General features: G+C 44.3%; 1 long non-coding RNA gene across 1 annotated transcript in view; it reads right to left on the bottom strand.

Annotated features, from left to right (window-relative positions):
• LOC141572877 (uncharacterized) overlaps nt 1–13,836 on the bottom strand; it is a 102,909-nt gene extending 89,073 nt beyond the window's left edge. Inside the window, exon 1 of the long non-coding RNA XR_012498356.1 lies at nt 12,502–13,836. This is a non-coding gene — a long non-coding RNA (uncharacterized LOC141572877). The remainder of the gene's footprint in view (nt 1–12,501) is intronic.
• Between the last annotated feature and the right edge of the window lie 312 nt (nt 13,837–14,148).

Raw genomic sequence — 14,148 nt, 5'->3', positions numbered from 1 at the left:
TTTTTGCATTCCATCAATTCCTTAAAACCATGTCACATTTTGTTTTTCTGCATATTTTAGCAATGGCTTTCTTACACATTTGCACCCTTTCCTGCCCCTGGATTAAAAAGAAATACCTTTCCTATTTTAGAATAGTTTTTCTATTCTGGAAACTACAATGCCTTTGGTTATCCTGTGTCCTCAGGCTCCTCTTGGCTGTGACAGTTTCTCAGACTTTCCTTGTTTTTGACAACCTGGACAGTTTTAAGGAGGACTGGTGAGGTGTTTTGTAGGGTGTCCCTCTATTAAAATTTATCTGATGCTTTTCTCATGATTGGACTGGAACTGTGGGTTTTGGGGAGGACAATCACAGAGGTAAGGGGTTATTCTGAGTATACCATATCAAAAGTATATACTATCAATGTGACTTATCACTGTTGATGTTGACCTTGACCACCTGGCTGAGGTCATGTTATCAGGTTTCTCCACTGTAACTTCCCCACCTCCCTTGCTGTCCTCTTTGGAAGAAGGTCATCACAGGCAGCCTGCACTTGACCAGTGGGAGTTAGGCTCCACCTCACTGAACATGGGGCATCTACATAAGTTATCTGGAATTCTTCTGCATAGAAGAATTCTTCATCTATTCTTCCCCACTTATTTATTTATTCAGTCATTCATTTTTATTAGTATGGGCTCGTGAGTACAGCGTAGTGTTTTAATCTCTCTAAATCAATGTAAAAATAGAGAGATAAACTATAGCAAAATCCCAAATCCATGGACAACATTCACAACAAAACTACACTAGATTGTCTCTATCTACCCTGTCAAAAACATGGATGGGCGAAACACCAAGAATCCCAACACTTGCATGTTATCAGTCTCTGTGCTGAAGGAGGAAGAGGAAATGGAGCGGCATTTAGTGAATCTAAGCACAGGAGAACCCCCAAATACCAGAAAGTACTCACTGGAAAGAAGGTGGGAAAACTGGAGAGCAGCAGGAAACAGAGGGAGTTCTGCCCTCTGTAAATAAGAGGCCAGTGCAAGGGACCCATGGTTAGAACTGAAGGGGGCCTCACATGAGGGAGAAAATGCTGGGACTATGATAAAAATTGATCAGGAAGGGACAGAGAAAGAAAGAGAAGGTCCAAATCAAAAGGGGACAGCGGAACAGATGTAGGAAAGCCCAGAAAACAAGCCACAGTATTTTTGGGCGGCACAGAGAAGAAACAGAAGAGGGAGCCCTGTGGAGTTAGGAAAGCTTTTTTGAACTCTTTCTCATTCTAAAAGTTCAGGAGAAGTAGTTTCCCATAACAATGAACAACAGAAAAGTATCAAGACCAACTCTTACGCAGAATTATTATTTAAAAAGAGAGAATAAATTGCAGAATAAGTGTTCAACAGACACCCACAGGAAAGGCATGTCCATGAAACAGATCAAAACTACAACTCAAGGAAGGAAAATGCAAACCAAGGGTTTTTTACCAGGCAAAACTAACTTTTCAAGCATAAGGATCATAAACAAATTATACCACTGATCCCATGAGGAACTTACTAGAGAGCTGGCTTCAGACACCCCAAATGACTACAAAGTCATCAGCTGGTAAGTTTAAAATATATAGTTACCTATAGAACGTAGACTAAATGAAGGGTAAGAGGGAACATGCCTAGTGCATCATGGCCATAAACTGTGACAAGGTAGAAAAGCTATCATAATGGGGGAGACAGAGTGTAGGATATAATATATTTAATAAAATATAATTAATACAAAATATATTTAATAGCTTTAGTAAATATATTAGTGGTAGTGTTAATATTATTCTGGGGTTGTTGTATATGCAACATGGGATAAAACAAGTGATTACTTTTAGAGCATTCTAATTCTCTCCTCCCTTATGATTTTGAAAACCAGGGATTTAAGCGAGGAAGAAAGGAGACAGAGATGTAACAGAGGAAATAGCAATATGAATATAAGACTGGGTCTATAATATAACACTATAATATAATATAAATAATATAATAATATAATACCAGGTCTTATATTAATTTTTGCTCCAAAAGACACATTAGAGCAGATTGTCCGGCTGGGTCTTATTTTCAGGGAAACACAGTATCCATAAAATCACTGCCAAGGTCAGTGTCAAGAAGCTCTTTCCCTATATTTTCTTCCAGGAATTTTATGGTCTTACGTTTAAGTCTTTAGTTCATTTTGAGTTAATTTTTGTGAGTGGTGTAAGACAGGGGTCCAGTTTCTTTTGCATGTGCATATCTAGTTTTCCCAGCACCATTTATGGAAGAGGCTGTCTTTTCTCCATTGAATATTCTTGGCTCCCTTGTCAAATCTTAGTTGATCAGATATGCGAGGGTTTATTTCTGGGCTCTCAATTCTGTTCCATTGGTCTATGTGGCTGTTTTAATGTTAGTACCATGCTGATTTGATGACTATAGCTTTGTGGTATAGTTTGAAATCAGGCAGTGTGAGGCCTCCAGCTTTCTCAGAAATGCTTTGGCTATTTAGGGTCTTTTGAGGCGTCATACGATTTTAGGGTTGTTTTTTTCTATTTCTGTAAGAAATGTCATTGGAATTTTCATAGTGATAAAATCCTAAAAGTTTTTACAGGGATAAAACCTTAAAAAATTCTATGAAGACAATAAATGCTAGAGAATAGTCCAGGATATATGGGAGGGAAGCTTAACACAGGGAAATTCATCTTCTGTGGCATCAGAACGTACAATAAGGTACTTCGGTAAAGTCAATATAGTATTTATATTAGAAGAGACAAATAGACCTGTGAAACAGAATAGTGAATCCGAAATTAGAACAAGGAAAGAATTTAATAAACAACAAAAGTGATGGTTTACTTTGGTGGGAAAAGAAGAGGTTATTTAGTAAATTTTGCTGGCATGATTCATCATCATACATCTAGAAGAAAGTAAGAGTGAATTCTTATCTTACATCCTGTTCAATAACAAATTAGAGCGGTATTATAGAATCAAATACAAGAATCAAAACCTAGCAAACTCTGTGTGTAATTTAGGAGTGGGGAGACCTTCGTTATCAGACTGACAATTCAAAAGTTTTAAAAGAAAAGACAGATACATTTGAATATATAAAAATTAAAAGCCTTTGTAAGGTGAATGATATTATAGACAAAATCAACAAACAATAGATTTGAAAAAAAATACTTCATAGAGATAGACGACAAAGGTGACTCCTATTTATTACATACAAAAAGCTCTTACAAATTAACAATAAAAAGCTGATAGAAACAACTCAATAGAAAAATGGATTAAAAAATGTGAAAGAGAAGTTCATGAAAGTGCAAATCAGAAAGTCCAGCAAACATATGATAAAAAGCCTTAAATTTACCAATGGTAATTACTAATTAAAGTAATCATGTGATATCATATAAACCCATGAGTGTTTAAAATTAAAATACAATGCGTGTGAAAGTATCAACTCCCTTGCATGCGTATATATGTAAATGTGTACATATATGTGCATATTTACATCTGCATATGATTTTATGCACATGGGGAATTAAAAAAAGCTTAATTCTCGTTTGCTAACATAGGTTACTTGTGTTAGTTTTGGAGGGGAGGTACTGTGTTTCCCCGAAAATAAGGCCTAGCCGGACAATCAGCTCTAATGTATCTTTGGAGCAAAAATTAATATAAGAGCAGGTCTTATATTATATTAGATAAGACCCGGTCCTATATTATAGTAAAATAAGACCAGGTCTTATATTAATTTTTGCTCTAAAAGACGCATTAGAGCTGATTGTCCAGCTAGGTCTTATTTTCGGGGAATCACGGCATGAGAAAGAAAAGAAGAGGGAGAAAAGGGAGCCAAACAAGAAAGGAAAACCAATAAATAAGCCTTGAAAGCATTGATGATATGAGTATATTTATGTGAAATTATGTATGTGAATATATACATATGTAGACATTTTTTACAAAGGAAACATTTTCCTCTTGAAGTGATTGGTCTATTGTCATCCCTCCCATTTTATTATAATTTTTAAAAAAAATATATAGAAAAACTGAAATAATAGTGTAACAAACATCTGGATATCTTTTATCTAGATTCAACTATTGATAGCAGGTTGACACATTTGCTTTATCTATAAGTGTGTGCCTGTGTGTATAATGTGTATATCTATATTTATATACACACATTTATTTCCTGAATTATTTGTAGGTAAGTTGCAGGCAGAATGGCACTTCATCCCTAAATATTTCAGCACGTTATCTCCTAAAAGGACATTTTTTTCAATTTAACCACAATACAATTATCATGCCTAAGAAAATGAACACAAATTTCATCACGTCGTCTAATATCCATTCCATAGTCAGTTTTCCTAGTTGTCCCAATGTTGCACATACGTCCACTGTTGTTCTTTTTTTGAACTAGGATCCAATCAAGTTTATGCATGGTATTGCGTTGTCAGTCCTTTCAGGTTCTTTAAATCTGGGTTTTTTCCCCTTGACACTGACCTGTGGAGTCCTGACCAGCTGTTTTGTTGACGGTCTCTGTCTAGCAGGGGTTAATCCTCCCTCCTCTGTTTGACTACATATTTATCTCCAGAGTCACCTGGAACAGAGTACTGACCCGTGGTCAAAGCTACAGACTGCACTAAATTCCCTATTTTTTATTGATGTCTATTTCTCTGACCCACCCTCCATCACGTGGAGTGTTTCTTATTCCTGGGCATCCAGGTCCTTGAGGGTGAACAGCCTCTCCTCCCCAGGGCTCTCACCCTTCGTGCTCTGCTCTCTGTGGTAGCTCTCAGCTGGGCCTCAGCAGTTACCACCATGCCATCTGTTCTCTCTCCTCCATAAATTTTGTCCTAGTCTGGCTAAGCAGAGGCAAAGCTAATGAGCTACCACTTTACTAGGAAGTGTGATTCAGGTACGGGGGGAGTGACATGGGGGAGGAGGGAGAGTCAATAGGAAGATGTGCTGGCCAGGTAAGTACAATGGATTGTCGATCTTACGGGACCATCCTGGAAAGGGTCCAATGGCTCCCATCTCCCATGAGCCAAAGGTTTGCCCGTGAGACATTAACACCCCACATTTCCAGGTAGCCAGGGGGGATCCTGCAGTATCCTACCCCTCAGTCTTATCAGGGAAGGCCGAGGCAGGAGACAACACCTGTCAGGTGTCTGAAGGAAGTCGGCTGAAGCCCTTCCAGTGCCAGCTGGGACAGTCGTGGCTGGGACAAGGGACGAGGCTGAGAGGATCTGAAGTGGCCTAGGAGGCATGACAACTCTGGCTGATGGCCGGCCTCTCCTTCTCTTTGTCATCATTGACTTACACCTTTTTTGTTGTTTACCACGATTTAGAAGGTGACAGGAGAGAGGGACGGTAAATGCACACAGTCAGTCCTTTACACCAACAGCGAGCATCCTCTGCATTTGCCGTATGTGCTTCCTGAAATGTGCGGATGTGAACGTGGCAGTGTGCTGGGGAAGGTGACAGCTGGCCCTCTGGGACAAAGTCCTGATGTGTAGCATTTGCTGATTCCTGTGGTGTAAATACTGCCACCATGGCCAATTTCAGTGTCACTGAACGCAGTTGGGAAGAGACACACACACAACTAGCTCCTGTGAGCCGGTACAAGTCGATGCCAGCACACCTCTGTGTGACCTGGACAGTAAGTAATGAGGACAAAGTAAGTGTGGGAGGGACTGCTCCATGGTCAAGTTGTGAACAGCAGAAAAAGTAAGCAACATACAAACAAAAGAAAAAGAGCAGTCCTCCATTAGCTGACCCGTCACGTGCCACAAATAACCGACTTACAGACGAAATCTGGGAAAACAGCTTGTTCTGAAGATGGGGACTGCTTATATGTCTCAGCCATGCCTGATATTTTTGGGTTACTTCCAAATCCAAATAAGCTACCACTGAAAGCAACAACAACAACAACAACATAGAGAGAGTTTGAGAAGGATGCAAGGAAGAAGGGCCTCCTGCTTGTGGAGTCCAGGCGCTTGGCAACCAAACTGACCTAGAACAATAACTCTACTCCCACCCAAACAACTGTAGGAATTGCAAAGGACCCAGCACTCCCATGACAGCTAACCTCAGTCCGCACACTTAACTCACACAACGGATTTCACAGCCAAGGGGTTTTCTTTCGTGAAACACATCAGTAGCATTCTGGCGAGCTTTGCCCAGGCTCCACTCTAGGCAAATTGAACACTAATTCCCATGTGACTCTAATGTGCCTCCTGGGTTCAGAATCACTGCGCTCGCTGCTGTACAAACACTGACGTCACAGCCGTGGGTGGGTGCATCCTCAAGGGGCACCACTGAAACGTCAAACCTCACTGATCTATGAAAATGCTTCTCATGGCTTCCGTTGTCACTAGAAGACCCTTGAGGACATGGCTTTGAGGTCAATCCACCTGTCTATACACACACTGGATCCTGAATGGCCTAGTGAAGTGGCCTAAGGACCACGGGCTGGCACCTGCTCACCTGATTCCGGTTCTGCGGAAGCTGAGAACTCGAGACCCCTGTGAGGGGATGAACGTCAGCCACGTGCTCACGGAACTGTGTGCAGAGGAGCTTGGTGCTCTTCTAAGTCCTGGCTGGATGAGCGTGGTCAAGTCCTGAGAGGGTGTAGTGACGCGGCCAGACTGTTCCCACACACGCTCTGCCCATGTCCGCGGGCTGTGCTCACACCGGTGCTTTTGCTGCCGCAGCATTTCAGGATCTGGCCTCCAAGTTCACTCAGATCTTAATGGATTTTGATCATTTTTAGTCTCAGATTTTGCCTGTCTAGATCAGAGAGGCCCAAAGCCTGCCCTATCACTTTTGTGGCCCTTCTGCGGGTGGCCTTGTCTAGGTCCCAGAGGTACAGTTTTGCAAATATGTCCAGTCTTATTTCATTACTCATTTCAATTGAATGCTGTTGGTTGCAAAGAACAGAAAACCCAACAAAAAGTGACTTAAACAAAAGAATATTTATTATCTCTTATACCAAGAATTCTGAAAGTAGATTGGTTCAGGCTGGGTTAATTAAGCAGCTCAGATATTATCAGAGACCCAGCCAGGTGCTTTCAACTTTCCACTCTGTCACAGCCCTGATGTTGCCTACTGTTCTCAGGCTTGTCCCCTGATGTCACAGATAGGTGCCCCAGGGCCCAGCTCCTCAGGCAGACACAATGACGGGATCTGCAGAGGAACAGCCATCTTCTCATGTGTGTTTCTCTTTATCAGCAAGGAAAATCTTGTTCTGGAGCTTTCTAGAAGTTTCCCTTCATATCTCACAGGCCAGAATTTCATCATATGCCCACCTGTAACTGATCCACGGAAAAGAAAATGGGTTTACCATGAATGACTTGACTAATATTTAACCCTCTCAGCTGCCTGCCTGAATCACATTGCCGTCTTGTAGCGAAGAAGATGGGGGAGAAATGGTTGTAAGGAGGCAACTAACCAGGCCACAGCCCCACACATCTTGATCCCAGCTGTACACTTAAGGAATGTGCCCATCCTGGTTCCCAGGAAATGTTCTGGAGACCTTCATTTCAGAAATGGTATCTTGTTGGTTCCTCACACATCCAAAGGTATCTTTATTTGCCCCACATTACACTGACTTGTCGGACCCAAAGCACTTTCCCACAGAACTACAAGGAGTTAGTTTTTCCATCTTCCAGCTTTCAGTATGGCTGAAGAGAAGTCTGACTCTCAGGTAAAATGTTGTGTCATCTCTGGAACAGTTTTGAATTTTCGTTTTACCTTTGTACTGAAATTGCACCCAAATGATCAAATGGGCCTGGTGGGCCCTGTAGTCTGATTATCCCTCCTTTACTCCCACCTTTATTTACTCTTTATTCCCTCTGCTTCTGGAAGTCTAATGAAACTAATATTTCACCTTCTGGGTCTATCATACTTGTCTATTCACATTTTGAATTTTCTGTTTGTGACTGCTGTACATTATATGAGCTTTCCTTGGCTGATCTTCTAGACTGGCCATCAGCAAACCACAGCCCACGGGGAAATGTGGTCACTGCCTGTTTTCGTATGGCTCTCAAGCTAAGAATGGGTTTCGTATTTTTAAATGGTGGAGAAAAAATATATGTTAAGGAAGGTGAAAATTATATGAAATTCAAAGCTCCGTGTTCATAAATGAAGTTTTATTGAAGCCCAGCCTCGCATGTACATATTGTCTCTGGTAGCTTTGGGCTACAGTGGCGGAGCTGAGCAGTTGTGACAGAGACTACATGGCTCCCAATGCCTCAAATATTAAATTCTCTCCAGCAGTTAGTAAGTCTTTTTAAATTTTAGTTATTCTGGTAGGTATGTATTAGTATTCATTTGGTTTTAATCTGTGTTTCTCTAATAATTAATGAGTTTGAAAAAGTTGAGGCAAAGGTGGAAACAGGTGATCCATTTGGAGGCGAGGTGCAGTGTCCCCACCTGTCATTTAAAGAGGACAATCACAACGATGGTGGTAAGATTTGATCAGATTCTGGAAATGTATATTTTTTATGTTTTCCAATATGTTATTATAAACTTTTTTTTAATTAAAAAAATTAGTCTTTTTAAAATTGTCTTTTCTCTTGAAAAAGGGTCACATTTCCCTGTTTCTTTGTATGTTGAGTAATTTTGGATTGTCTTGTAAATGTTATGTTGTGGAGACACTGGGTTCCATTATATGCCTTTGAAGAGTGCTTATGTTTTTTAAACAGGCATTTAACTTGGTTGGACTCCAACTGTAAACTGTTTGCCCTGTGGTAGGTGGCTACTCAACATCGGTTCAGTTCTTTGAGCCTTAGCTGAGTCTCCGGAAGCTGCCCTTCTTATGCTGGTTTGGGGTCAGCCAGAGATTTGGGTTTTCACACCCAGAATTTGGGGCTTCCCTCCCTCCTTTCCAACTTTTATTCTCTCATTTTCTACCAGATATAATTGCCTTGAACTCTCCTAGTTCTTCAAATCAGAAAGACGACAGGTTTTCAATTGGACTTTTACCTGCCCTATATGATGAACATTTGCGCCTTCTGTTGCATAATACCCATCAAAAGTGGGAAATTCATCCAGTGTGATCCCTGCCTTCTAGGTTCTCACTCCCCTCATGAATCTGTCTGCTCTAGGTTGCTCTCCAGTTATTTAAATTTTATATTTTATATAAAATTTTATATTTTATTATCTGCACAAGAGTATATTTGATTAGAATGTCATAGCAATAAATTACTGGTTACATTTTAAAGTTAGAATGTGGGGCTTGAGAGAAATTTGCTTTTCCTCTAAGGAGTTTTAACTCGACTCTTGTAAAATTCAGTCTCAATTGCACTGGGGAAGCCTGGGGATGGCATGGAGTTTGGAGGGAATAGCAGAAGTTCAGTTTGGAAACGCTGAGTTTGAAATGCTTGGTGAGCAGGCCATGGGATACAAAAGTAGTGAGTTTAGGAGATACATCTGTGCTGGAAACATGTATATTTTTGGAGTTGTCCGCGTACGAACTTTATTTAATGTCAGGAAACTGGCTGAGAGGATCAAGAAAGTGAGGATGGACACAGAGGAGAAGACCAAGGACTGAGCCCTGGGCGCTCCAGACTAAGTTAGGAGAAGGAGAACCAGCAAAAGGGCAAGAAGAAGCAATCAGCATGGGAGAGAAACAAAGAAACAATGGCATCCCGAAAGCCATGTACAGAAAATGTATCGAGGAGGAAGTGCTGCCTATAGGTCAAGAAAGATGGGAACTGAGAACTCAGTTAGTAGCTCGGAGATCATGGGTAATCCTGATAAGAGCACTTTTAATGAAGTCCTGGTGGAGGGGTGGTGAGGCCTGATGGGAGTGGGCTTAAGAGAGAATTGGGGGTTACAATTGGGGGCATTGAGGGGCTTTTTTAGTAGTTCATCAGCAAGTGTGATGAAGGATAAGGATGATGGCATTATCAAGCTGGTACTTCCAAGTGCGTGATGCCTAGAATTATTAGGATTGGAAGGAAAGCCAGAAAAACACTCATAGTAAAAGCTCAATTGGCCCCAAAGTTCCTGAACTCTGGAAGAACCTGAGGTGGGATAAAGGTGTGAGAAGTCAGGAGGAGGTAAGGCGATTGTGGTCAGAGAGGGGCGCCCTGACATCTAGTATTCCCACATGGGAGCAGTCGGTATGATGAGGAGGTATAGGACGCAGCCATGGGAAAGGATGGAAAGGCGGACGGAGGTCAGTAGAAGTTATAAGAAGTTAGGAGGCCTGAGTTGGGTGGAGCATCATGGGGATAATGGAGTCCTCCATCATGTTGGAAAGGTCTGGGCTGGAGAGAAAGCCTGGATCACTGGATCCAGTTGTCAGCACTGGATGAACATGGGGAAGTAAGTGGGAGAGGAGAAGATGGCAGGTGATGAGGGTGAGGCTGGCCCAGATGGATGGTAAGAGCCTATGAGAATGGGGGTTACATGAAGGTAAAGCGGTGATGGTTTTCAAGTATTACCCCCACGATCCTTGTCCCCGGAGTATTGGCAGAGGGGAACAAACATTCTCAGGAGACCAGGGCTTGGGGGGATCGCAAAGCTTCAGCTCTATTACTCTTAAAAACAGGGGATTATTTCTGTTCCATCATTCAACCCTTCAATAAAATTCGTCAATCCCAAATACTTTTCAGTCCCAGACCTGTTACTGCTTGGCATTCTGTCCTCATAATGTATTTGCAAATTGATTGTTCAGTGTTTGTTTACTTAACTTTTCCTGGTTAGTGGTAAGCCAACAAACAAGGTGTGCCCTCCCCAAAGCCTCCTCCTGCCCCCTCAGTTCCGAGCATTCTCCCCTCCCCCGCCTCCCCGGCTGTCTCCCCTAGTGCTCAGCTCCCTTCAGTCCTAAGCCCTGCTCACTGTTCAGGTTTCAGCTTAATGTCATTGTCAGGGAGGCCCTCACACTCCTCCTCCCCAGTCTGTTCTTGTTTTAGCACCCTCTTCTTTTCCTATGTAGAACGTACTCCAATTCATTAATTTATTTATATGTTTCCTCTATTTCTCTCATTAGAATAGAATTTCACTAGGAGAAGCATCATCTGTCTGGTTCACCATCATATTTCCAGTACCTGCCATAGTGCTTGGTACATGGCGGCCACCTGAGAGATATTTGTTGGGCAGGTATCAGTATCTCCATTTTATAAATGACAAAAATGAAATTCAGAGAAAGTGGCAATGCCTGGATTCCAGCCCAGGTCCAAAAACCTTCCTAGTTCTAGAATTCTTCTTGGAATCAGGGGTTTATGGTGGATTAAAATGGCCACAAGTTCTTTATCACATTATCTACTGAGTGGTGCATATTTCCCACTCCTCAGATCCGGGCTGGTTCTGAGACTGAACTGACCAAGAAGATGGAGGAGTGAAGCTGCACCAGTTCTAGGCTCAGCCTTTAAGGGGACCGGCGATACCTGCGCTGCTGTGAGATGGACTGTCCTTCTGGAGAGACCACATGACAACACCATGTAGAGAGAGACCTAGCTGTCCCAGCATTTCAGAGAACCTCCAGGTGACTCCCGCCCCAGCCGCCAATCGGCTGCAACCTCCCAAGATCTCAGGTGAGAGCAGAAGAGGCGCCCAGCTGAGCCTTTTAAGCACAGTGCCACGAGAGGTATTAAAATGGTTGTTGTTTTAAGCAGCGTGGGGACTAGGATGAGGTAAGAAGGCAGCTGGGGCACAGGTGGAAGGGGGCGCTCACTCAGGGGCCCACTGTACTGGCTGCACCTTGAGAGTGAATGCCTCCTTAAACCCTGTGCCCTGGGGGCTTGCCTGCCTTGCTCCAGTCCTGGACCCTGGTTTTCAGCCATTAGGTTTGGGTGGTTTTTACCCAGCACTAGACAACAAACACTCCGGGTACCTGGCACAGAGCAGGTGCTCAGAGACCCATATTTAATTGAATCAATGACGGTACAAGTCACAGCTTCCAATGAGATGCTTTCCATAGGAGTCCCTGGCCTGGAACATTTTGTAGCAAACTTTCTTCAACACATTCTTGTACATTCCCCACTCATTTTCCCCGGTAGTTCTAAACCCTGTCGTTTCTCCTTTCAGCAAACATTTATTGAGTGTCTACCTCAGGCTCAGCACAGTGGAGACGCTCAGGGATGTGTGTGTGTGTGTGTGTGTGTGTGTGTGTGTGTGTGTGTGTGTGTAGTAAACACAAATGAGTAAGACGGGTTCCTGCCCGACCATGGACTGAGGCAACTGCTGTGGACAGCGAGAGAGCAGAGAGTGGGTGTAGGGCTAATGGGAGGCAGTGCCTTGGGAGGCAGTGCCTTGGGAGGTGGGGACTGGGGGACAGGAGAAGGCTTTGGAGGGGGCAGGTTTGTGCTGAGCTTGAAGGAAGAACAGGGTTCTGACCAGCAGCAGCAGCGAGGGGATGGATACCGAGAACACGTCGCGCACAGCCGTGACCTTGCCAATGGCGCTACTCACATCCCCCTTTGCCCTTTTGTTCTCCTGTTTCAGCCCCTTCTCCCTGCCACCCCCTCATTGGGCAGAGCAAGTAAAGAGCATGTTCATGGAGGTCTCTCCAGCACTCACTTCCATAGTCGTTTAGATGGACTCCACGAGCTGCTGTCTTTCTGGGGTGACGTTTTTCTGGTTAATGGCTGGTAATGAAGTCTCCGTACCCCTAGTCCAACTCCATCGTCCTTTAGTAAAACAACCTGAGGAGACTTGATCCATTGCTCCTATTTGCAAATGTTCCGTAAAACCCGCCTCTTTCAAAGTAAGCGAGTAGGAGAACTCTAGGCTGGTGAAGCGCCGGGGCCTGGTCCCAGCGGGCCTGCCTCTGCCAGGTGCTCCCGGTCTGAGGATGGGGCTGGAGCAGAGAGATGTTCTGCTGGGCTGGTTCTAGTGTGATCGTTTACACTTGGCACGTGGGTTGTCTGCAGAAAAGGGCGGCTACTTTCAGACGAGTATCTTCTCTGTAGGTTAAACATTTACCTTGTGCTCTGCTAACAGAGTTAATTTGCGGAGTAAACCGCCTTTCCTCATGTACAATGTCAAGGTAAATTCCCGAGCCACCCGCTTTTCTGAGGGCTTTATTTCGCTCACTCCTCAGGTTCAATGAGGCATTATTATACCACTTTACCAAGGAGAGAATGAAGGCTCAGGTGAGGCAGGAAATTTGCCCAGGTTCATATAACTTGTAAGCGGTAGAGCCAGGACTCGGACTCAGGATGACCTGGCTCCGGAGTCCTCATTCCTCCTGTGAAGAATCTGGAGACAGTTTCGTCTCCTTCACTTGATGGGTGAACAAACGTGGCCACGGAGCTCAAAGGCTTTGCCAAGGTCAAGAGTGAGCACGTCGAGCAGCTGGGGCTGCTCTCGCCTCTGTGTTTTCTATGTTGGGGTGTGGTCAACTGGAGCCTTTGGCGATATGTCCAACTCTGGGTGACACCAGGCTGGTGGAGGCAGGTCCCTAAGTCCCAAGCACAGAAACCCTTGTGCCACTGTCCCCTCTTCATGGCGTCCTCAACCCCAAGGGTTACTTTGGATCAGACCAAGCCACAGTCATTTTCCAAAAGACGCCACTGGAATGGTCATGAAAGGCCACCTTGAATGTGGCTTGTGACACAAGAGCTGGTTGGCAGTTGCCCATGTATAGGGGCCCCCACCTACGGAAACCCTGCCCTGACCCGTGGGCCCTGGTCTCATCTCACCTTGGGTGCTGGCTGCTCTGTTGCTGGCAGGCTTGTGTCTTGGGGACTTCACTCAGGGCCACACAGGGCAGCAGCGATGAGGGTGACCCAGTTCCTCATTGCCAGCTCCCTCCTCTGCCATCCGCCTTGGTCTGTGAGGTTTCTGTGAGCTTCAGTCCCCAGCAGCCAGCGTCCTCAGATTCGTTTCAGCCTGGTGAGCTCTCCTGCCGCTGAGCCACCTGTCAGCCAACACCTCCCACACCAGATGGCCGCCCCCTCCTGCCCCTCCATGGCAGTGCAGCCAAGCCCAGGCCCGGCATGGACAAAAGAGGACCTGCGAGGCTGTGGCCAAGGTCAAAGTCTCCATCTGGACACAGGTATCCGCAGAGCTGAGGCACTGCCACAGAAACCACTTCGGTGAGAGAGGCGTTCCCAGGCTTCAGCTCTTAGTTCCCATTCAGTCTTGTTTCAATCCCAAAACTGTGCCCAGAGGCACCGCTGCCCCAGCAGGTAGGCAGATGTCTGAAGAAGGCCTTCAGAAACG

Source organism: Rhinolophus sinicus, linkage group LG07 (assembly GCF_036562045.2).
Source record: "Rhinolophus sinicus isolate RSC01 linkage group LG07, ASM3656204v1, whole genome shotgun sequence".
NCBI lineage: Eukaryota > Metazoa > Chordata > Mammalia > Chiroptera > Rhinolophidae > Rhinolophus > Rhinolophus sinicus.
This window is presented reverse-complemented; position numbering and strand designations above follow the sequence as displayed.